The following is a 23,222-nucleotide window of genomic DNA, read 5'->3' as shown; positions in this document are numbered from 1 at the left end:
CCGCGGCGCCACACCTCTCCCACCGGTGCATTGCAGCATTGTGATTGGCTTAGGGGACACTGTGTGCTACCTGCTCCAGGACCGGGACTCATCAGAAAGTGAAGGAGAGACAATGACCGTGAAAAGGTAAGTAGGTTTTTTAAAATGTATATTTTGTTCCACAACCCCCACCCCCGTTCCCTGCTAGCCGCCTCTGGTAGGATGACAATTTTTTCAAATACACAACAAAACATTAATATCTTTCAATGTACTGAAAAAATATATCAAACTATATTAGCAGTTAGGAAAGCAGAAATGAAGCACTTTCTTTTGCAATTGTGAAGTGTGATGAAAACAAAGATTTCAATAGGATTAAAACAAATCAAGACACTTCACTTGGTGATGCGCAAATGATAAATATTCACTGAAACCGGATTTTCACACATTATTGTTCTTACACTGTATCGAGTTATCAATAAAACTATTTGTTTGTGCACATTTAGTGCCTATTTCAGTGGAAAATGTGTTGTGTGTAAATGACAGTGCACCACCACACCATGCTTTATTAATACATTTTCGTCAGTGTCCTCCACAATGCACCAGTGGCTGCGCACCACACCACGCCCTCGCCGCTCTCCTGATAAACGGGTGTGGCTCATTTGTTTAACTTGTCCTTCGTGTGACACTTGCATTTCTCACAATCCCTGTGACTCCACTGATGGCAGCAGCCCCCCCCCCCCAATCTGAAAACTGTTCCTGCACCCCTACCCCTGCAGGGTTATATGGCAGGTGTCATAACTTAATCTCCACGTGTGACCTTCCAATCCATGTTTCTTCTACTTCAAACTAGGATATGAAGTATTTAGCATGAATAAGTGCATGACTATTTTACAGCAAATAAGGAAACACATTTAGGAACCATTGGGCAATTGTGCGTTCCTCATGTCGAAGATAGTGGCCACATTGTTGCTTCAAGGCGCTCCCTGCGTGGACAGCGCTTAGCTACAATCAGCACTCACGGCTGCAAACTTTTTTACTGAAGTAAAGTAATTCAACAATGATATGCTACGAAGTCTGCTGTGTTGCACGATTGTAACCAACAACTCTGGAGTTACTGTCATAAAGACATCCAGACCTGGACCATTTAGAACGCGGGTGCCTCGTCAAACCTTTCAATGATGATTTCCAAAATGATACACACTCACGCTCCGAAGCGCTTCAGGAAATTGCGCCGCACGTCTAGGCGCCAGACGACCCACTGCGGGCTGACATTTACGTTGAAAGCATCCGCCCTGTGGTGATAATGTGATTTAGAGCACGCACAGGGCTAAAGATCGCTCGACACAGTGGAGTAAAAACATGATAAACATTAGAAATGTTATAAACTAATCCATAATTTAGTCTCACCCTCCTGGGACATTGAATTAGCACAGAAGAAAGTTGAATAGGAAAAAGGTGAAGTCATGAGCAGAGTGTGCCGTTTTCAAAATTATTGCACCGCCTCGCCTTTTCTGTTAACGTTACCACTGTACTGTATGTATATATGAAAAATTGCTAATAAAATCTGTTGAAATAAAACATTTGATATATTTTTAGGAAACAGATAATATACAATGAATTCAAGTTACGAGTGAAGAATAAAAAAAAAGGGGGAGTGGGTTAAAGGTAAGGTTAAATGTGGATCCTTATTTTGCAGTTATTCTCTTGATTTAGAATTCAGATGCTGCATAGAAGGGAGGCATGCCCCCCCCCCACCGCCTGCAACACAGCACGGATACAACAACTCCATTTATTCCATGCATGACATCTCAACTGAGAACTTCATGTAGCATTAGATTGGTTCAATTCACGTGTATGGTGGCAGCTAATTATCTTATATAAAGCATTTTTGCATGTCTTTGAACTGTCTCAGATAAAAAACAACCCCCTCCCAGTTTCAACATGCATTAAAACCAGCCAGACTAATGTCTCCGCTCAAGGAGTCGCGCAAGGCAGAGTCACTCACCTCTCTGGATCTCTGTGCCGCTGCGCGCGCCGTCTTCACTGACTAGCACGCGCGCGCCCTCCTTATTTATACCGTCCCCCAGCTTAGCTCTGTGTCATTTACCTCTCTGCTGGGACTGCTTGTTGACTTTCAGTGTGTGCAATGATTAGGAAGACATACAAGGGGAAGTTAAGCGCATGCCATCAAGAGAGCCTTGGATGAGGCATGGACGCCGCGTCTCCAGGGAGCCCCCCTCAATCAGACCTCAGCGGATTAGCTAGCAGGGACTCCTGAACCCTATAATAAAGGTCACAATATAATGTTAGCTCCCTCAGCCCCCTCAGTACTAGGGCGCGTCGCGTCAACATCAACGGGAAATTGAGGTGGGAGAGGTAGACGAGCTTAGACACCCACCTCTTGAGGGTCGCGCGCGTCCAATCACATCTCAGCTTAATCAATGTTTTACATACACCAAAGGCATAAAAAGGGGATTATGCTTTATTAATATTCATTATTTACATAATTGACATCTAGGTCCAAGGGGACGCTAAAAGATCAATGGGTTGTGCCATTCTAGCTTCTCGAAATGCCCTTTATTGAGCACTGAAACGAGATCAACTGCGCCAAGCTCAGGGGAAAAAACCATGAGTTGTGTGTCTAAATGTAGCCCTTTCCACCCACACACATTGGTAAATTGGAAAATAGGGTAGCGCCTTTTAGCAAACCTGAATATCCAGTTGAACAGTCACCGTCTTCAATGCATTTTCAGTCTTACAAACTCTAATATCGAGCACAGCGGTGGCGGTCAGGATCAGTGAAATATGTCTCCAAAGGTTTCAAATATTCAGGATGACTTTAGATACTGAGCAGGTTCTGCCAAGTACTATCCAAACAATACCTTCACCCACACATCACTACAACTGATGTCCTTTAGCCCTGAAACCTTCCTTATGATTTTTTTTCTTTCTGTCAGAAAATACATTTTATGGACTGATTTCAGCACAAAGCAAGGGATCCTGAGGTGGACTCAAAGAAGGTGACCTTGGCTTTTTGGGTCTGAATTTTACCAAGCTACTCTCAGAACAAGGGGCCATCTGTTTCTATGAGAACTGTTTTCTCTGCATATTAAACTCATTATAAATTGGGTCTATGCTAACCTAGGTTTTGTTTACAATGTCCTCCATTCAGCAACAATGACACAAATATCATGTGTTAACTGTTGTCTTCTTCTCATTCTACATGAAGAATTGCGAGACCCACTAATAAACTGAGAAATGTTCCCAGAGACTTTTTCTCCCTCTGTACCTAAACAAGGACATTTCAACTGTCCCAGGCTATTGATCTACAATGTATCAATTGAATTGCCGAATTAACTGTGAGAACGTCTGCAGACCCAATGTAGTACTACATTGAGAAACTTTGAATGTATTCTGTAGTAAAATGTTTCTTCTTGCTCATTCCCTATTGGAATATATCCTGAGAACTGTGTACTCATGTAGAATGTATGAACGTCTTTGTCTAAAGTCCTATAACCCCTTCGACGCTTATGCAGAGCTGAGCTCGTCATGAGGCACAGTGGAGCTGTGCTCACAACGAGCTGAGCTCGTCATAACTGCCGCGGAACGCCCACGCGGGGCTAATTTCCCTCCTGTGCGGAAGTTCCATGGGAGTGGGCGGAGTTGTGACGAGCCCTGTGTGGAAGGTGTTAAAAGGACATGTTGTTTTCTATGAGAAATAGTCCCTTTCCCCCACCTCTAGAAGGGGAACCTATGATGGATTTTATTTAGAACAGGACTGAGTGTTCTTACCTATGATTCGCGTACCTTGTTGCTGAATTTACTTATGGTGGGGTCTATGTAAGCTGCCTATTAATTCTTTATATAAAGCTTTGAAAATACAACACTGTCCGTAAATTCTGACAAGAATGTTCATTGCCTGCTACTGAACTTAATCAATATACCGAAATTGCCAGCTCCAGTCGGGGGCACCAAAGTCCGTAACAGGATTACATCGCTCCCGATCCTAGTCGTTGGTGAGCCCCATGAGTTGGATTTAAGGCTACTTTTTCTCTACGTCATGTGAATGGGTTCTAAAATATGACCTCCAGAACTGTTTAATCTAACTGTGTTTTAACAAAAACCGTTGGATGTACAGACAGGAAAGCATATAGTACCGGGGTTGTTATTTTTGGTGGAAGCTATGCATCACTCATCAGTTATTTTGGCATGGTTTATTACCAAATCCAGGACAGCTCCATGCAGAATCTTATCCTCCGCCATTTGCTTATACAGCCAGACCCATCAACCAGCTTTGAACATAAAGAAGTTGGGATAGTAGGGTGTAGATTGAAACTATTTTATACTCATCTGGCGAACCCACCCACGTCATAGTCACATGTTCATTCGATATCTATGTATCGAAATGCAAACAGTCCAGAACTAGCTAGACAGCAGCAGCACGCGGTACACATCGACAAAGCAAGATCACCAACTCAATAGACTGTACAAGTCGCAAAACGATGTTCATTAAAGCGATGTGTTTTCAACAGCTACAGAGTCACATGTGGTGGACTGCGATTCCAAACCCTGGGTGTCTGTTATTAAAAGACTTGTTTCCTGGTCTCCTTTTTGTACTCTGTGGCATCCAGTTTGGAGATATCAGGCCCACCCTCAACCACCAAGGGACCAATGCAGTAAGGGGTGTTAAGATGAACCCTTTTACCAGACCATATATTCCATTATATAATTTTTCCTTATATGTGGCCATGCTGCCAGGATTGGTGGTTGCCTTATATCAGGTTGGCAATGCCAGTGAAACTAATGCCCTCTGAACTTGTGATTTCTTGCTGCCACCTCCAAGGATGTGTATGAACACCTCTTCAAGTTGTGCCAGGGCTCATTTTACTGGTCTGTATCAGCTGTTGTGATCCCCCAGTTCTTTCCCTCATCAGTGCTGAAGCCTTTCTTTAGATTCCATCATGTGGCTGGCATTTGATTTGTGGTGATGTTCAGGACAGTCAGCCAATCCCATCTCTTGTTCTTGGCAGGGAGTGACTGTAGTTGTGCCACTGTGCCATTGTGCTGTACTGCAAAAGACCATGTACAAGTAATGAGTCTTGGGGCTTTGTGTCAAGCTTTTGGAAGGAATATTATATTATCTTGTCATGGAGCCGTATCTCATGTTTAAGGATGAGCACATTATCTTCCGAAAGATAAGAATCTTGCTAGTTGCCTCCTGGGTAGCTCTCTGGCTCTTCACAGGTGCAGTTATCCGCTGGTCACCGCTGGTGCGGCTGGTGCCAAGCACTAATATGGTACTTGATGCTACAATAGACGAAAAACGCATAACTAGTCGATAGAGATGAACCCCAGGTATTATTTTAACATCTGGGATTAGCGCCATGGGCTAGAGTACGCTGGCCCCAGTGCCCTCTCCCTAAATATGATGAGTGTGGATTGGTAATCCCAAATAGCAAGGACTTTAACCCCCTTATATGTTCTTGGTAAGTGATACCAGTGGTACCCAAGGCACCGATAACGCCACCCTGAGTGACCCAAGTTTACAGATGACAGCAGTCCTGCCACGGCAGACTTCAGGAGCAGAGCAAACTGCTCAAACTCAACTTTGACCTCACCATGAGTGGCAAAGTCACAGCACTATTTTTAATATGTGTCAGTCAGCCCTAAGGTAGGCATCCTGAGCCCAGGGTGCACTTTATTAAAGATCTGGACATATAAGAGCAAGCTTACATATCCCTATAGTAACCCTTTCCATTAAAGACTTCTATAATCGGGGGGCATAGGATAACATAGGCTGCCACCCGGGCACCGATGAGGTTGCCAGCTCCATTATGGCTCCACTGAAATATGTTATGTTTGGTATCAAACAACTTGTCTCATCACCCAACATAAAAAAAGTGCCAGAGTTGATGTGATACGTACTCAGGTTGCTACCTTAGAGTTCGGCCACTTGGTTGCCCTAGTCTTTCCTGTGCTCTTGCTGGCAGCCTGTAGTTGCTGCCGCCAAGACAGGAATCTGGCCTCCTGCTAGGGGTGTGAACAATTCCAGCAGTCAGTAACAATTGCCTGGACAAGAAAGAGGTGACACCTCTCTCCCGTACAGGATGGCTAGTGAAGTGGCATATCAATGTGGTGAGCATCAAAGTGTACACCGCCTCTCATCTGCATCCAGTATCTTCGTTTGAAACGCCGAAGGAGAGAGAGATAGTTGCTCGACCTCGAAATAAGTGACCGATAAGTGGCACTCACACGAATAAATTCCCAGATTTCCCACCGGCTGGTGGATGAATCAGATGCATAAATAGCAGAGGATGTGATGAAGAGAAAGACTTCGTAAGAGCGATTACTTCGAAGCAGGAAATATTGTCGGCTGACAATTTCTCCTTTCCTCGTCTTATACAAAGAGACGCAGGTTATTGATTGCGACAGGTTGTCCAGTCGTATTGTAGTCCTGATGAAGACCCGAGCTGGTTGCGAAAAACAAGCACCATGAAACAGGGTCGAAACGTTGACGTATTAACACCTCTCAGTCCCTACTAAGTTCCAACCTCAAATAGAAAAGTACAAGAGGGTTGTAACCAATGTACAGTAATCTTTGGACTGATTTTTAATTTTTGTAATGTATGTATAGTTGTTGAATCGCAGTGAATGTCACCTCATGTTTGTTTTCACATTCATGCACTTTAATCACGTATAAGCTCATTGCTTGTGTTTGTTTTAGTCTTAGGAAGTTTTGTTTAGGACAACCTTCCAAATGTATGTATAATAGAGATATTTGTATAACCAATGTCTTCTAAAATAATGAGAAATACATAGGATTAAATCCAAAAAATGGTGTGTTCGTTTAGATTGTAATTTGATATTTGTAACTTTGAAGTAACAGTGCAAATACCCCTTTTGTCATGAGGACAAACAAAAGAAATATTTTCTTCCCAACAGAACCATTGTTGCATATACATTCTCATCTGCATCCAGGCTGCCTCCCAAAGGAGTAAACATCTCTCCCCCTGCCCCCAGGCACATTAGCACCTGGGCAGGTAGGAAAATTAAGTATTTAGGAGGTCTATACTCCCAGAAGAATAGCCACACCCCTAGAATGGGCACTTGGAATGTCCAGCTAAGGAAGGTTTCTGCAATTTATAAAAATTGTTCAATAGAGGGTTCTGGGTAGCAAAGGTGGCACCACCCACTGTATGTAGTCACGTCAAGGGTGGATTAGCGGCTGGGGCGAGTAGCCCATTGGCTACTTGTACCCACACCCTTAGCGTCCCTAAATATAAGACTTAAGGGGCACCCCTGGAACCAGAACCTCAGATCTTATTCAAATTGGAACAGAGGAGAAAGAAGAGACCTGAGTCTGCGAATTCAGGACCTGCACAAAAGAAAGGCACAATACTCTGCCCCTGTGGCAGCTACCCTGCAACTGTGACTTATTCCAGACCAAAGAACTCACCTCCCAAGCAGAGGGACCTTTTTAAGAGTTAAAGGAGGGTTGAGCAATGGGTAATTTGTCTGCAAGGATCCCTATACTCAATTCTGCACAAACCAGCAAAAGACAACCTAGTGGTCCGCACGTCCCAACACCCACTCTTTGTCAAAAAGGGGACCATCATTTCCAGCAGAAGGGTGCTAAAACTTCCTAATGAGTCATGCTTATCATCATCGAGCAAGCCACCCTTGCAGACTGCAGACTGACCAAAGTAAAAAGACAAACAGTGGCTCAGTGGAGACACATTGAAGAAAGCCCACTCTAGGAGGGAGTGAAATACAAAGACCTGTCGGCATTTCAGCAAATCCACAGAGAGTTGACCATGTCCCAGTGAGGCCTTTTACCGAGATATACCTGAATAATAATTTCAAGTCCACTCCGACCGTGGATCATAGACCTGATTCACAACAGGACATAGAAGGCTGGTAGTAACCGAAAGAGCTCATTGGGACATAGTATAGATTCTAGGAGTGGATCAGATGGTTGAAGACACCCTAAGAAAATGGCATCAGTGCCAACTTGTGCGAGAATGCCAAACCATCAACACTTCAAATGTCTCCACTCCAGGAAGACGTCTAACACAACGTTGCAGTTGACCTCTTTGTTTCACTGCAATCAGGAACATTTGTTATTGTAGTACTGAACAAATACTCAAGATTTCCCATAGCAAAGAAGATCTCATCCAGAAGTGTGAAAACAGTGATCCCAAAGCTCGATGAGATATTTGCAGAACCTAGACTATAAGCCACCGAAAATATCACAACTCAGCGGTCCCACCTTTTATTTTTCCCTCCTGCATAGCCTCCTTACCACCTCTCTGATTGGCTGGCTTGTCTCCTTCCACTCCACAATTTCAGGGAACTACTGGTCAAGAAATCCATGAGAGAGCATGTGTTTTCCATCAATCTCCCTCGTGTGCTTCTCCCCCTGTTAAATATCCACCCCACACGCTCCGAGAAGCTGTCTCCCTAATGTAGCAAGCTCTAGCTCATGTACCTATCCACCCCACCAAACTCCCTACCCCGAATGCCCTGCGTGTTGCTTTCTCGCTTGTGTGCTTTTCCCCCACCCTTTGTTGGACCTTCTTCAGTGCTGCTTTTCCTCTCCCTGTTATTCTGTTGCCCCCACATGTCTTTTCTTTTATATATATATTTTTTGAGGGGGACAAGACAGCAATTTGCCGTTGGCCCATTAGCCTTAAATTGATTGGTAAATAAAAATGCGCCCGCGTGGTAAATACACATGCACGTGGCCAGAAAATTACACAGCCACATCATGGTGCCATGGTACCTTTTTTTTATAAAAGCTGTTGGCCATGCTGCACAGCATCATCAAAAGGCATCGGCAAAGTCAATAGGTCCCCAAAGCCAGACCTTTTTTCCTTTGCCAATGCTAGTCTACCAAATACATTTCGTCAAGTCAGATAAGATTTATTGTTCTAGGAGCTCACACACATCAGTCACCCATGCTAAACACCTTTGCATGACCATATAAGAGCACAATCCATTATTATTAAAATTTCGCTGCGGCGGCGTAGGACAACTACTGCCTGGAGGACCCGGTATTTAGACACACAATTGAGGATGAAATCATGCACTATAAGGGAAATTACTAGATTTCCTCTGCATTTTGACAGACTGAGAAGATAGGAATAAGAGGATACTGAATTAGGACAACATACAGAAATAGGAAAACATTAGAAAACAAGATAGAATCCTTAAAAAAAACAGCTTTAAGGTTTAGAAAAGAGTGTCCCTCTTACCCCTGAGATACAGGAAGACATTAGCAGAGAAAGGGACCTATGGTCACTTGCTGGAAAGACTGCAATGCTTGGACCACAGCCACTATATGGCCAAAATACACAGAGAGGGAACGAAACTGGGCAATTACTGGCCTGATGATCAAGCCAGAAGTTAAAGGCCTCCCGATCACTTCTATTAATGTCGATACTGGTCAGAAATATATAAGAAGCTATTAATCAGGTGTTATTACAATACTACTCTGATCTGAACATTGCAAGAGACAAACTATGTCAAGATACTTAGGCAGAGCACACATGACTCCAATATTACCAAACCGGATAGAATGAGAGAACCCACTGGAAGTACAAGACTTTAAGTAAGTTAGGACTGATTTAGGAAAACTACCAAGGGTTAGTCACATATTTCTATCTGATTTATCTGGATATCCTGGCACCAAAGCTTCCTAGGAGGGTGGACACCTGAAGGGCATGCCTCCAGCTGCAAGAGAGGCTTCATCTTCCTTCCGAAACCTGGTGGAGACACATTCAGCCACTCTCGATGCCCAACATTGACCACATAACAGTTACTAAGGAAGTAGTTTTTGTACCAGGCTGTAACCCCTCCTCCAATATTAGGTGTCTGCATCACATGCTGTTTTTTTTTTTTTTAAATTTTTTTTTTTAAAACCTTTATTGTACAAAGAAAGCTCACAAATACGGGCCTACAACCCCACGGGCTGGCCACCACACGGTAAATAACGTAGCAAAGGAGAATAAGTTCTTCACAGGATATGACACCAGGAGCACAGGAGAAACAACAAAAGCCATCGAGCAATCAGCAAAAACAGGATAACAAAAGGTTAATTTTCTAATACGGGGCGGGGAAACAGAAGAATAACGGGCCGTGGAAGGAACAACAGGGGAGGGGCCGCGGCAGGCCGCCATTTTATGAGCACAGGATGAAACGAAAAGCCATACAAACATAGCTACCAAAGAATATACACATAATCGGAGTACAAAGAAGCTACAATGGCAACAGTCAAACCGCGCTCACCCTTCACCGCCCCCACCCAAATTGTAGAGACAGAACCAAAAAGGCCCCCATTGCAAAATACAATACGATATGCACCCCAACGGAATGAAGAGACCCCCAGAAAGGAGGAAGGGGAAGAGGGAAAAAGGGGGACAAAAGAAGGGACTCCCACCAAATCACGCACCCCCAGGAGACAAGACAGAACAACATGACCCGGCAAGTGATATACCAAAAAGTCGACACCAAAAGAACCAGCGGGCCACAATCAGACACACACCGGAATACGAACGCCACAGAAACTCCCCAGGGGGACACATGAGGAGACAGAGTCCCGAAAAGGTAAATACACAAGAGCCATAGAACAAAAAAAAGTAAGAAATGAGGGGGGAAAAAGACCCCCAATAGAGACAGACCCCACCCACCCACCCCTAAGCCCACCCTGCACCCCTGCAGAAGGCTACGGCCTACCCCCCCACAGCGTGCCTGTCGCCCTAATTAGAACCCGAAATATAGCGGAGTAAAGTTAAGTCGGAAACAGAAGACAAAAACGGGAAGGGCAGGGAAAGGGAACATGGGATGGGAGACACATACATACACATACACGGGGGAGGGCCGGAAAACAGGAGGAAACGCACCCGGCCACCCGCCTGAGTCGAAGGTCCCAGACCCCGGGAAGCCAAAGATTATCAGGTTAAAATCCAAGAGCACCAAACAATCACACATAACCATACCAGGATACATTGACCATCCAAATCAGTACAAGACTACCGCACGCAGATGCCAGTGCACATCAGTCCTGTCCCTGTTTGTCCAAAGTAAGAACAGTCCAGTCCAGCGAGGACCAGGCCACGAAGAACAGAAGGCAGGCAGCAGGAAAATACAACGGCAGTCCAGAAAATACACGGGAAGTACAACACGGAAGATCTAGGAAAGACACGAAGTGTAGCAAACGATGCAGGCACAGGTCCAAGGATATGTCCAAAGAAACCGACCCATCTGGGCCAGCACAGGAGAGATCGCCGGGCAGCGGCGGCAAAAAGGAACCGGGAGAGTCATGAAAGTCAGGTCGTGCAATATCCAGCTCCCGGGCCAGAAGCAAAGGAGGCAGAGCCTGAGGAGGAGGCATCATCAAGGTCCGCACACCCACGGACGCGGTCGTAGCCGGGGCCAATTCCGTCAGGATAAGTCCAGCCGTGCCCCGCAACGGCAAAGCCACATCCGGTCGTGGGGGCCCGGGAGGCCCGTAGCGAGGAACCATCTCCGAAGTAGTGACAGGCGCGGCCACCAAGAATCGCCAGGAGAGCAGGGCATCCAGGACCTCCTTAAGTGTAGGAAAACCTTTACAGTATTCGGGACCCGGGCCATGCGGCGGGCCTCCAGCGCTCGTCCAGGCCCGGCCGAGACAATCGGGGTCGGTCGCCATTTGAGAGCCCAACAAGGCCGCGCGGCCGCCCACCTCCGCCGGGGCGACGGAAAGGCAAGTATAGTCGCGCCGACCAGCGGCAGAGCACCCCGGGCAGGAAGGAGGGCCACCAGAAGAAAGGGACCTCACCGGCCACCCAACGCCGCCGGTTCCGTTCTCTGAGTCCGGGCGGCAAAATCAAAATGGCCGGACCGGAGAACAAAGGGGGAGCAAGACGGATACACGAGGAGCTCCGGCAATGGAAGGCAGCGCCTCCACCAAAGGCCTCCTCCCCACGGGAATCAGCCAGGAAGGATCTCCGGCCCACACGAACAACGGCCTTCCGACCACCTCCACCGCGCCCCGAAGGGCAGCACCGCAGGCTCCGTCCGGCCCGGGAGCCAGCAAGAAGATCCAGGCCAGTCCGCCTCCGACGCCACAAAACGATCGGGGGGCACCGCTCCGGATCCACAGCAGCCAGGACAACCAGAACAAGAGGTAAGTGCCTGCAGGGCGTCGTAGCACTACCACACAGCAAAGAGGGCTTCCCGGGGCAGGATAACAGCAGGATAAATGTGAAAATACAGGCGGGCGAGCGGAGCCGAGCTAAAGCGCGGCCATCTCGGTCGCGAGCTAGGCTCCTCCCCCATGCATCACATGCTTGAGCAGACAAACGCCCACACCAGCCTCTGGTCCAGTACTGTTTGCAATGGACTTAGAAAAAGCTTTTCACCTGATTGGCTGGAGATACGTCTTTGAAGATGACAAAGAATAGGGATCAGAGGTACAATGTTAAACTCTTACAGAGTACAACTTACAATGCTGTACTCTGCATGGAGTGTGAGGGCGGGCCTGGCTAAATGGAGCATTAAAAGGGAAACTATACAACGGTGTCCTCTCTCGCTCTATTAATAATTCTGTTAGCCGAGATGCTTTTGCAAATCTAGTGCATTAGAAGAGGGAAACAAGGGCATAGCCAAATAAGGTACAACTCACATGATTTCATAACATGCTCAAGATATCTTATCGTATCATATCTTATCTTATGATATCATATTGGGGCATATTACCAAGGGCCTTATCGCCACTTTAGCGGGAATTTTTCCCGCTAAAGCGGCGATAATTTTATCGCCCTATTACCTAGCTGTCGCTAACACCAGTTAGAGAGGGGTACACATCCGCCCCCCCTCCCACCCCCCAAATCTCCACCCCACCCTCAGTGGGTGGGGTAGAAAATTCTCTAGACACCAGGGATACATTTACTAAAAGACAATCAATGGTGTGGGGGGGCTTAGAGCCGTGCTCCAAGGGGGCAATATAGTCTTTCTCCCCCCCTTATTTATCCTGAATGGGCCAATCACTCCAGCCAGAAGGAAGTGAGTGGAGGTGGGGAAAGGAGAATTCTTGTTTGCCATTCTGCTTTCCTTCCAAGCACCAATTCCATGCTACAGTTTGCATTGACAGGTTTCAGAGGGAAAACCTCAATATTTTCCACTCACATGCATCAAATATGTATACAGTCTGAGGGGGGATATTTCAGCATTGGGGAACTGACCTGGGAGCTCTCCCCTGGGTCCTGGACCGCCGCAGTTCCAGCGCTGCTTTACCGCCGCCCATACCGGGCTTCCTTGCCGCCGGAGACCGGGGACCACATCCCCCAGCACCCCTTGCGCCGAGGAAGGCGCGCACGTCCTGTCCCACCCCCGGAGGTGCTCAGAAGTACAGTGTGAGCCCCGGGGGAGCGGGGGGACATTTCAGCATTGGGGAACTGACCTGGGAGCTCTCCCCTGGGTCCTGGACCGCCGCAGCTCCAGCGCTGCTTTACCGCCGCCCATACCGGGCTTCCTTGCCGCCGGAAACCGGGGACCACATCCCCCAGCACCCCTTGCGCCGAGGAAGGCGCGCACGTCCTGTCCCGCCCCCGGAGGTGCTCAGAAGTACAGCGTGAGCCCCCACGTCGCGGGTCCGTGCGCGGGTTGGCGTCCGGGGCTAAGCCCGGGCAAAGGGCGGGCCCTCTACGGCCCTCAGAGGCCAGAAGAGGACGGGACGGGCCACCCCACCTGACTTTTGCAATGGAGGAGGTATAGAGACACATTCACTTATTGATTTGTACTGTATTGCTTACCGCCGCTTTTTGGTGTATTGAATACATACCATGTCCATCTGGGAGGAGCTTAATGCCCTGTGTGGCACAAAGTATGTTCCGGATGTTTCACTATCCCCGATTTTGGGCAGTATTCTAGACAATTCAAACGGCACCCCGTGGGATCTAATTATAAATATAGACAATACTCAAGCCACTACATCGTCTCGGGGTCTTAATATTAAAAGGAAACATGACGGGGAAATTGATAACGAGAATCAACCTAAAATTCAAAAATTGTGCACCAGCCCTACATAATCCCCCTCTAACCCAATTACATCAACGGTGGATATGGCTGTGGTTCAAATAGATGACCCTGTATCGTCGTCACAACAGACCTTTCTGGCTCAGTTTGAGCAATTGTTACTATCTGTCATATCACCTTTGGTTATAAAAATTAATGATCTGGGGAACAGGCTGTCTAGCATTGAGAAAACACTCAAAAGGAATTCTCCACCAATCAACAAGATGGCAACACCCATTTGCCCTACACCTCCCATTATCCCCGAAAAGTTTAGGACAACCTCAAGTAAGAATGTCCAAACCCAATCACTACCTCTTAATATAACTACTGTAACAGGCCCTAAAGTAGCACTAAAATCCCCACTAAATAATCACATTGTGGCCAGAGCCAATCCAGAAAGACTGCCACGTATTAACCTACCTCCCGAAGCCGCCCCATATGTGACTGTCCTCTCTGGGGTCCCTGCACTTAGCCAGGGAAAACACGAAACTCATCAGGACCTGTTAAATAAGGCTATTTTCTGGCTACAGAACAACAGACCTCTGCCACCTGATTTAGATGGTGGAATTCTGAGCGTCAGGAGGGTGGGGTGGTTAGGTACGCTGCCCAAAGACACCTCTGGGGACCTGGTGTTAATTAAATTTAAGAACAGGAACATTGCTCCCTACCTACGATCTTGCCAGCCTAAAGAAGGAGATGGCCACATTTCCATTTGAGACCTGCATGATTTCTATCCGAGCTTCCCACTTATCCCGTTACTCAGATCAACGGCAAAGAAATACAATTCCTGGGGAAGGGGATCCTGTGCACCTAGCGCCACTAACCTGCTAGCCTCTAATAGAATTGAACCACTGTTTAAAAACTGTAACTTCTGAGAGCCATCTATAAAGAGGCCACCCATGAGTACTAGCTTACACGGTAGTGTGCAGTTAATTAGTAAACTACTGATATAGGTTTGTCTGATGTTTTCCCCCTGAACCTCAAGCTAATTTGTGGCACTGTATGCATGACCCTTTTTGTTTTTAGAGTTGTCCTATTCGTCTACGTTATGTCTTAATTTGATTAGCTGATCTGTCATACCTATTTAATTCTGTTTTAATAGTTGGTATTAACTTTGATATGAAATGCTAAGGTATTTACTTATGTATTGTTGTTGCTTTTATGATTTTTTAAAACTAAAATCGAATAAAGCTAATCTGACTGACTGACAGTCTGACCTAATACCAACATTTATATCAATGGCTGTCAGCGCCATCCTTGAGTAGGATATAGTTTACAATGAGAAGCTCTGATGGCTTCTATCACTTCCAAATCATAAGCCTCTTGATTGATATGAACCTAATGTCAACCTTAATCTGTTTACCATTTGTCACATCTGCCATTGGAAGCCCCCTGAGTGGAAGCTCAGGTTATTTCTGCTTTGGTATACTACTGAGAGACAACATCAATATGCTGCTGTTATTTACCGAAACTCATTCCGAGCTAAGGGAGTCTCATAAAGCAGCTGTAAATTTACATACATCTGCATCAGTCAACAAGCACTGGCAATGCTGATCCCCTGAGTATGCTGTCATTGGACATACAACGCAGCAATTAGCAAAGACCAAAATTTGGCTTTATTGCTTCCAGGAACTTCACAATATGCCCTCATCATCAAAGTACGTTATTTATGTCGCGTGACTATGAAACTGCAATTCACCTTCCCATGTATAACTTTTCAGATGAAGATCTTGCAGTTTGTCTGTGCAATATCTTCACCTGTTCCAGGTAGGAAATGAACGCTATATATTTACAGAACCAGTACTTAACACAGATAGGAACATTTTGAAGCATTCATTGTGCCTCCCTCATTATGAAAACCGTGCACAGGCATAAAGTTACACTCCTAAAATAACCTCTGCTCACCCCCATGGTAGCTTGGCACGAGCAGTCAGGCTTATCTTAAAGGCAGCGTGTATAGCATTTGCACATAACCAACAGTAATACAGTGTAAGCACGACAAAAGGACACCACACCAGTTTAGAAAAATATCCAATATTTTTATATATTTAAGACAAGACCAAAATTGATTACAAAAATCCACAGTACAGTGCTTGAAAAAATATTCAATTATGAAAATATGATTGAAAAAAGTTCCTTGATGTCGATAGCTCCATTCGGAGCTATCACGGCGTCGTAAGCAAACAAATCCAAACAGTTCTGGCTTACCACGGCGTCGCGGGCCAGCTACGCTGTAGGGAGGACCCGCAAACAGTACCTTTTAGAAATGCAGGGTGTCAGCGACCTCTCATTGAGCTTTTGAAAGCACAGCATCCACAGGCGTCGGTTCCGGAGGTCGGTGCAGGAGTCATCGGGCCCTTGAAGTCACAAGCGTTGCAGGTCGAACACCCCTCTGTTGAATTCAGGAGGGCTGTGGTTGGCAGGCGTTGGGTGCTGCGGTGTGAAATGCAGTGGTGCGGCGTGCGGTGCCCTCATGTCGCGGTCCGAGCAGCAGCTCGGTGGCAGCGTCAGGTGGCATCGTTGGTGAGACCAGGGTCGTAGTGCGAGGTTAAGGCGGTGCTCGTCGCGGTGCTGGCAGGTCACGGTGCAAGCAGCGGCCTCGTAGTCGCTGAAGCTCTGTAGTCATCTGATGAACTGGAGTAATGGTGCCGGCGTCGGTAGGCCGAGACTGCAGAGCGGGATGAGGGAGGTGAGTCATGTAACTTTACGAGCGGTGCCTTGAACCATGGTGCAAGTAGCGACATACATTTTGTCATGGAGTGGGATCGTCGGGGATACCAATGCATTGTCGTAAAGCGAGGCAGTGCGGAGTGCGTTGCCCACAGGTTGCTGTGTGGGCAGCGGCTCAGTGGCGATGTCAGCAGGCATCGTCGGTGAGACCAGGGTCACGGTGCAGCGGTGCTGCAGTGCCCTCTGCGGTGCCTTCAGGACACGCAGTCGGCAGCGGCATCTGGTTGCTCTATTCTCTGCTGCAGCACAAAACACACAGTCCCCAGTGCTGAGGGCGAAAGAGGTTGAAGTATTTGCTGTTCCTGAGACTTCTTGAACAGGGGGCAAGCTCTATCTCAAGCCCTTGGAGAAACTCACAAAAGTAGATTGCAGAAAGTTCAGTCCAGTCCTTTCACTGCCCAAGACAGAAGCAGCCACTGCAGGCCAACACAGCAAATCTTGGCAATCTTCTTGATTCAAAAGAGTTCTAAAAGTCAGGCATCTGGGCCCCAATATTTATATCCCAAAATCCTTTGATCTTAGGCTGAGAGTGTCTGTGCCCAGCAAGAACCAGTTCGGCCTTCTCTGGTGTGACTTCCTGGCAGGAGGTGGAGACCGCATGGTCAGAGGCAGACCAGGCCCTTTGAGGTGCAAGGAAATCTCTTCTCCCTTCCCCAATTGCAGCCCAGGTCTATTCAGCCCTTGCCTGACCCACCTAGACTATCTGGAGCCACTCGTGCTCCCCAGCCTTCTGTCATCCAAAATCCAGACAGGCAATCAACATTCCAGCAGAGGCACACAGGAAGACTGAGCAAGTTAATACCTACTTTCTAAAAGTGGTATTTTCAAACACAGAATGTAAAAATCACCTTCACTAAAAGATGCATCTTTAGATTCTGAGTTCTGGCATATTAAACTTTATTTTGCCACCTATTTCCCCAGGCCAGTTATGTTTATAAGATGTTATAAACAAACTCCCCATTCTATCCTATGGGGAACAGGTAGCCTTGCAATAGGGAAAAACTAAATTGGCCGTAGTTCACTATCTGGACATGCCACACACACCAGAGCATGTCCTACCTTTCACATACACTGCACCCGGCCCACAGGGGTACATTGGGCCTACCTTAACCCTTTTGTTGCTACCGTCAGCCAATTGCCGTCGCGAGCACTACCTTCGTAGTACTGCGCAAGTCCATTGGCCGACGCGGCCCCGCCCACATAATAGAACACCCCGCACTGCAGCGAAATTATCGCTGCGTTAAACGGGTTAAGGGTGCCTTACATGTAAGAAAAGGAAAGGTGAGGGACTGGCAATTGTGTGTACTGGCCAAGTCGACATGGCAGTTACAAACTGCGCGCAGACTCCGCAACGGCTGGTCTGAGTTCACTTTTATGGGCCGTTCGTGTGGGTGGCACAATCTCGTGCTGCAGCCCATGGCATTTTATTCCCAGGCCCTGGCACACGCAATGCACTTTACTAGGGACTGATACATAAATCAAATAGGCCAATCATGGAAACACCAATCCAGAACACATTTTACCACAGGAGCACTTGCACTTTACCACTTGTTAGCAGTGAGAAAAGTGCACAGAAACACTAAGCCAGCACAAACAGAGTCAGAACCGGGAGGTCAGAAAGCAAAAAAACTCAGGGGAAACACGCCGAAAGATGCCAAGTCTAACAGGAGTGGTGTGTAGAAAAGGCCCATCATGCTTCACACGTCTGCTGTCCCAATTTTCAAGATGGCAGAGGAGGAACTGTTAATTTACATACATCTGCATTAGTCAACAAGCACTGTCAATGCTGATCTACTGAGTAAGTGGTCAATTGACATACAATGCAGCAATTAGCAAAGTCAACATTTTGGCTTCATTGCTTAGAGGAACGTTCACAATAAACTTTCTACTGTGTAACTTTACAGATGAAGATATTGCATAGTTTGTCTATGCAATATGCTCATCTGCTCCAGGTAAGAAATGAACGCTATATATTTACACAACCTGCACTGATCACAAATTGGAAAAATTTTAAGCATTAACTGTGCCTCCCTCATTATGCAAACCCTTGCACAGGCTTAAAGTGCAGGGGAGACCTTTCGGGCAGTGGGGGTGCTGTACGGAACAGGCCCAATCATGCTTCACACGCGTGCTGGTCCAATTTTTGAAATAACAGAGCAGGATTACATTGTGGCAAGGAGACAGTGCACACGGATGTCACATGCAAAAGGGCACACGCAGCTGCAGGAAGACTTCCTATATAAGACTTCGATAAGTAAACCCCCCCCCCCTTCCTCAAGCGCCTTGAGACCCTATGGGTATGTAGTGCGCTATATAAATTCTGACTTGACTTGACTTCCTACCTCAAGGCCTTAGCTCGATCAAGTAAATAAAAAATTTGCAAACATTCATTACAAGAATTTTCAATTCTATTAATGGCACGGAGGTGGGGACTATGCTTCTCATTTCTTTACTACTTATAGCAGCTAATAACAACAAAGTTTCATCATTACTACATTTCCCATGAACCTCAGTATCACATGACTAACCATAGAGCTACAGCCCTTTAAAAGCCCCACACATCAACTCAGTGTCCTCTTTCTTTGTTCAGAATCCAAAAACACATAAGTTGATTTAACCCATATAACTCTGTAGAATCCCAAAGATATGAGTCCTGCTAAGTTGTGAAAATCTCCTCGTATGGACCATTACAAGACCCAACAGGAGTAAAACCTGAAAGTTCCAAACAACAGTATGACAGAAATCCTTCAACAATAACTCTGGTCGTCCACTGTGGACCCGCTCACCACCCAAACCAGCTTGTATAGGTCAATACCATCCACTTCATGGAAAACTCACTTGCCTTCTGAACCTGGCAGGAAAATGAGATGTATCGTAACACAGGTCTTGTCACCCAAGTCACAAACAAGCAACATTAACCACATAAGGTCGGGAAACAGTGAGAAATAGATTTATTACTTTGATAAATTGAAAAACACTTTTAATATGGGTGGTATAATCCTTGCTTAAGTGTCCTGAATAGAACTGAAAATTCTTGTCATGAATGTTTGCAAATTTTTTATTCTATATCAGGACCGGGGGCTTCGATAAAGCTTAGCCACCACAACAGATACCACAACAATCATAGGTTTACAATAGAATGTCTTGAATGGATACTCTGCAGACCAATCTGCTGATCTCATGATATCAGCAGGTGTGCTGCCCAAAGCAAGACTTAGAAGACATGGCCCCCGAGATGAATGGGCCCCAAACATGTAGACATCAATGGCTGCATTGCACATTAGCCAACTCACCATCTCATCAACGTGGCCGGAGTCACTGGGCGAAAAGGCTTCTGTAATGCTATCAACAATAGACCATTCATGTCTGTACGAAATTCAGTAGTGCTTACCTCGTACGCTTTCAAACATTGGACGACACATAGTTTGGGATTATATGGGAAGGACAGATAAGAAACTGAAGTTGAGTTGCATTTAGTACGTTTAGAAATGGAGAACGTAACTCCTTTAGAGGAAATCTGTGTCCCTCTAAATCTAAAGGGCAGACATCCAAAATTCTTTGACAAGCTATCAGGCAAAGCAACATGGTCAGTTTAGCAGAAACTGTCTTCTTGAGAGTTACTTATTGGCTGGCCAAGCCTTCAAAAATTTTAGAACAATAGATACTTCCCATAGCACCGAATAATTCGGACACGGCAGGCGGACCATACAGATACCCTTCAGAAGTTTGCATACCATGGGGTGTTCACCAACCGGTTTACCATCTACCGCCTCATGGCCTGCAGAAATGGCCGACCTCAATGTATTAACAGTCCTATAAGCCATACCTGTAGAGGCAAGTGAAGACAGAAAATAAAGACCAAAGTGTAATGTGCTCCAACGGGATTAACGTCCCGTTCATAGCCCCAGCCACACCATTGCTTCCAACAAGAGGCATATCATTTATGCATATTGGTTGACCAGGTCTAACTAATGAAGTTGTTAGCTTCCTTCGATAGTCCAAGGATACTCCATCTGTTCCAGAAACCTGCCACACTACAAGGGAGAGCTGTCCCGACAAGATCAGTGGGTGTGGAAGGCCCCCTGGATCTAAAAGGAGATTCCATCGAGATGGGAGAAGGATTGGGGAGGCACACAACAGTTCCAGAAGTACTTGGAACCATTACTGCGCTCTCCATAGTGGGGTAATCAATGCCAATTCTGCCTGTTGGCGACATACCTGCACTAGCACCCCGGGAATCATTAAGAATGGTGAGGTGCCGGGTTTTTAGAGACCCGGTGGTGCCAGGGGATAACACCCGAAGACCTCTGAGTTCTCCCTTGTTCTGGACCACAGAAACGCTGAGTCTTCTAGTCACAGTCAGAGATCAAGTTTATTGGTAGCTACCAAGTAACATGTGTCCTAGAAGCACGACAAACACGGGTCATGTGTTCTCAGGAGACTGTTCGTTTTTACAGAACCAGCCTTCTCCTTATATACAGAAATAATAGCTGCAAGCAAGAATTCTTGTGTTTATGATACGACTGTAAACATATTTCTACAATAATACAAAGAGCGAAGTCATGTAAGCAAGCCCACATTTTAGATGTCCAGTTCGTGATAGATTACCAGCCAGACCCGGAACTCCCATCAGATATCGATGAAACACCAATAAAGGAAGGTACCACCCAGTCATAAAACTGGCCATAAACAAGGGATATGGACAGGTGCATGTTTGTAGAAAGCATTGTATGTATGTAGTGAATGGTTTGAGGAATGTTATGTATTGATGCTATCGTATTTGGCCACTGGGCGAGAGGCTGCCCAAACAGGTTTGGCTGAAGGCAATGGAGTCAGTTGGGACAGGTCAGGGGGAAGTCAGGGAAGGTGGACGTGTCCTTTTAGATCAAGCTCGACCTTTAATTGACTTATCATGAGGGCAAGACGTAAGATGGATGTCGTTCACAAAATGGAGTCTAAGGGGTCGGGACGGAAACTACGATTTAGGGGCGTTGGCGACCCTCGATTATGACGCAAATGTATAGGAATGATGTCCTAATCATTATCGGTTCGTGGATACCAAATTCGTCATGGTACGTTGATATTTTGTGACACGGGTATTGGACCTCGATATCGGGATAACAGCAGGGTCCAGATTTTCAGAACCACAGACCCTCCTTTTGCCCTTATGTAAGGCAATAATTCATGTTAATCTGAGTCCAAATCTGTATGAAGGAATTCGTGGAGATGCTGCTGTAACATCATTCTGTTGCTCAGTTCGTCCCTTGACACAGGCTTCCGTACACATGAAGTAGCACAGAGGCCACAGAGTGCAGGAGCGCACTGTACACACAGGCAGAACATAAACAGAAGTGCTAAGATCATCCCAATGAAGATCAGTGTTTTCCATCCCCAGGCAGTGATCAGTCCCCAGAACCACCCTAGCAAGGACCAATCTCCTTTTTCCACGTGAAGGGAACCAGATATTTCGTGTAGTTTAGAGATGGCTTGGTACACTGTCGGTGCGTTATCAGGGATGAAAATGCAACAACTAGATTGGATCACTCTACACACACCACCACGATCGGCGAGTATGATATCTAGGGCAACTCGGTTCTGAAGGGTCATAAGTCGATCCGACTGAAGCTCGGTCGTCAAATTGCCAAGTGCTCCGGCCGTTGTGATCACGGCGGATTCGACTATCCTTGATAACCTGCGAATATTCCTGCTGTTCACCATAGGCCCCCAAAATGGCAGAAAACCCTTAGCGAAGTCAGCGAATTCCTGACCCGCGGTGTCGTCGTTACTCACGACACCTCTAGCTGTCCTTGTCCGATGGTAATCTGCTCGGGCCGTGTAGGTGGGAGGCAGCAGAAATGAGATGAAACACGTGCCTGAGAAGTCAGGGGGCAACCATGTGTATGCTTGGTCGTGGCAGACGAAATACGTGCCTTTGGCTGCTAAGAGTATAGGGGAAGTTCGAGAAGCGAACACATATGTTTCCGTGCATATGCTCTTTCCCAATTGTGCTTTGGGATCCCTACCAATACCTTGTAAACATAAGTGACCTCGGTGGGGTACTATCCAAACTGGGCGGGATTTCTTCGCTGTCTGGCTCTTACTCAGGTAAACCCCATATTTAGTTACGTTCCAACGAGTGTATGGAGTGAGTTCATCTTTGGGGATCGTTAGATATGTGTCGAACTCTCTAGTCATGTTTCTTATCCCTGCCACTAGTGCCTTGTTGTTAGAATCGCTTTCAATGGAACCGGTTGGGTATGGTTCTAGGGCGAACAGGAACATGGTCTGGAAAGCCCACAGAGAACCATAATAACTAAATGGCAGGATGAAGTATGGGATACCCTTATCAGTCGTGTGCGGCATGATTCCGCATATCCAACAGTTTGAAGTGTTCATTATGGACTGGTGTTGGTGTAGGAGTTGAATAAATGAGTTATTTACAAATTCGAGTCTTCTGG

Source organism: Lissotriton helveticus, chromosome 2_2 (assembly GCF_964261635.1).
Source record: "Lissotriton helveticus chromosome 2_2, aLisHel1.1, whole genome shotgun sequence".
NCBI classification, from domain to species: domain Eukaryota; kingdom Metazoa; phylum Chordata; class Amphibia; order Caudata; family Salamandridae; genus Lissotriton; species Lissotriton helveticus.
Note: the sequence above shows the minus strand (reverse complement) of the source record.